Consider the following 3,312-nt stretch of genomic DNA (forward strand, 5'->3'; position numbering starts at 1 on the left):
GGATTGTTTATCTTCCTTTTGTTAAGTTGTATGAGTTCCCTGTAAATGTTGGAGATTAAACCCTTATCAGAGATAACATTGGAAAATGTGTTCTCCCATGCAGTAGGCTTTCTTGTTGTTTTGTTGATGGTTTCTTTTGCTGTGCAGAAGCTTTTTTATTTTGATGTAGTCCCATTTGTTTATATTCTCTTTAGTTTCTATTGTCCTAGGACAGGGGTTGGCTACCCCTGGTACGCGTGCCAAACATGGCACGCCCGTAACTTTTGCTGGCACGCGAAACCCTCTCTTATAATCTTCCATTTACAATTGTGAATCTTTGTTCTCAGGGATGAATTTTGTTAAGTCTCGTAATAGGAGTAGCCTGACGGATGATAGTAGTAGCTCATGCGTATCTCTGAAGGTCACGAAATATAAACCTGATGTAAAATCGCTGTCATCAGTGATGCAGCAGCAAAAGTCCCACTGATAATATCAAACGGAGTCATAAAGTTTTCTGTTGGACTATCAGTGTACATGTATACATTAAAAAATAAATGTATTTTTCATCATCATATACTGTGTTTTTGTTGCTCGAATGAATTTTATTATTTATTCAAGGTCCTTCACATACGTACACCTTAAGAGATATCAAGTAGGCATAACATATTCTCAAAAAATTAGGGCTGGCACGCAGAAGAATTTTGAGTCAGAGATTTTGCTGGTTTTGGCATGCACTCAAAAAATGGTTGCCTACCCCTGTCCTAGGAGCTGTTTCAGTAAAGGTATTGATACAACATATGTCTGATATTTTGCTGGCTATGGATTCTTCTAAGATTTTTATGGTTTCCTATCTTAAATTTAAGTCCTTTATCCATTTTGAGTTTATTTTTGTGTATTTTTTTAAATACAGGTGGTAGTAGGATGCATTTTAAAATAGTACCAGTGTAGAGTACAATGTTTCACAGAATGAGGAAATCCTAGACATTTAGAACTTGAAAGAATGTCAGAAAGTGTGCCATTATATGTATTTTAGGACTGGATTCTGCAGCGCTCTCAGGAGCTCTGCTGGGAGTGGGAAGCAACCTGGACACCGGGGGCTCCCATCCCTGACCAACTGGCAGGGCCTGCTTCTGTCTGCTCAATACTCATGGGGTAGATGAAAGAAAATTGCTTTAAAAAGAAAAAAATATTCCATTACTAAAAAGATAAGCAATAAGCAATATGCTTATACATATATATGCTTTCAAACCATTGATTTCAAAGTTGAGGAAACAATGTCACAAAGTTGTCTAAATAAACACATAGGAGCCCAGACTAGAAATCTGCCCTCCTGGTACCCAATTCTGTTTTCTTTTTTCCCATTTGACAGTGCCTTTCTTTTTTTCCATATGACTTGGGCTTTGTCGCTTGGCACTAAGCCAGGAAAGACTGGGCTGGTGGGACAAATGTTTCTAAGACAGGGGAGGTAGGACAGGAAATGGTATGGCCCTAGGACATGTCCAAAAGCCTGCGTAAGTGGGGCAGAATGACCATTTGACAGAATCAGATGTTTGTTCCACTTCAATGAGAGACTTGAGTTACTCCTGTCAGTGAGAAACAACACACGGAAAGGCAGTCTTCTCAGTCAATGCATTGGCTGTAAGCGAGTAAGAGTAAATAGTGGGTGTACAGGAGCAGAACTATTAACAAGTGTATTAGTAAGCACTTTTCATTTACATCAGACTTTTGAAAACACATACATCTATGACATATTTTTGGCCTATATATTCAAATGAGCTCAAATCCATTAACTTGATGACTGATTTCTTGAAGGAGAGGCAAATTGTTGCCTAGTGTCCTCCAGGCACTTTTCACAATTCTAGTTATGGCAGGAAGAATGTGTGAGGATATTCTAATGGAATCAATTTTACTGTCAATAAAATTAAAGGTGGCGATTTAAACAAACAATTATGTGTTCCAGTTGTCAAGAGAAGTACAGAATTCTCATGGACAGATTGCCTTAATGGCCTCTTTGACAAAGCCAGTTAGGTCTCCGAGGAGGCAGAGTTTAGCGTGGGAAAGGGAGCCATGTCCCTGGCTTTGGAGCAGGTGCTACTGTTTGCTCTCCCTGTTCTGTGAAGGCTTCGTTTTGAAGCAGGCTCTCTAACATTACCATGCATAACAATCTGTCACTATTATTCATGGCTTTTCTCCAGTCTCCATACTTTTGACATTGCCATTAAAGAGATTCAGTGTGCTTAGTAGCTCTTTAAAAAATAAATAATTAAAAACTAAATTATATTAAACCGGGCCAATGCTGACCCCTTCACCTCAGTCCATTGCTATCTCCTTAAATGTATTCCTTCTTAAATCATATTGTAATTTGAAGATGCTGAAGTCTAAGTTTTTTGACTCAAATGCAGTTTCTTCTGATGCATAATTCATTTTCACTTTGTTACTGGTGCTGCACATGCAATCACTTTTTTTGGCAGCTAAATGCAGGATGAAATCAACAACTCTGTAGAGGGTGAGGAATCGGAGTGGACATCTTGGCGGAAGAAATATTAAGCATGTCACAATGTTTTGTACTCTGTCTGGTGAAATGGAGACAAAAACTTCCAACAACCCTCAAGTTAATGTGAGAGAATGACATTTTATGGATGAAAATTATCTACCACTGATGTCATGCTGATGTTGCACCTAATTATTCTGCACATCACAGGAGACGATGACTTTTGAATGTTTTCAAGCCTGACAATTATTTGATGAGCATATTCTTGAAGTTTTGCTGTTGTTAAGAAAGAGAATGCTCTTTGGTTTGCCTGTCACTCTTATATTCCCTAAGGGTTTAGAATTCCCAATGAAAACATGTAACTTTAAAACAAAGAGGAATTAGCCTACAATGTCTCTGACTGATCACATTGTCAACATAGGAATTTGAATGTCTGGAAAATTAGGTAAATTTAGACCTATAAATTATGACTCAAAGTGACCTAATATATACAAACTCAAAGGGATGTCATTTTATTGGAACTTTTAAAAACATTGTACTGTTTCTTCAAAATAAGTTGTGAATTCAGCAAGTTTGCTTCTGGTGACTTCACACTGCTTTTTCTTTAATTAAAAAAATGTAAACACATTAACATGTAAAATATAATGCCATTTGTGCTAAATGGGCACCAGAAAACATTTTAAAAGCTTACTATTTTTTAAAAATAAGATACATTTAACCAAGGAGCACCAACATAAGGAATGATCTACCATATTGCCATGTTCCTATTCCCTGTCTTTATTTTCTACCTCATGTGAAATTTCTCTAGTGACTCTGCCCTTAGTTTCTACCTGTTTGTCAAG

This window comes from Myotis brandtii, unplaced genomic scaffold (assembly GCF_000412655.1).
Source record: "Myotis brandtii unplaced genomic scaffold, ASM41265v1 scaffold590, whole genome shotgun sequence".
In the NCBI taxonomy this organism is placed as follows: Eukaryota; Metazoa; Chordata; class Mammalia; order Chiroptera; family Vespertilionidae; genus Myotis; species Myotis brandtii.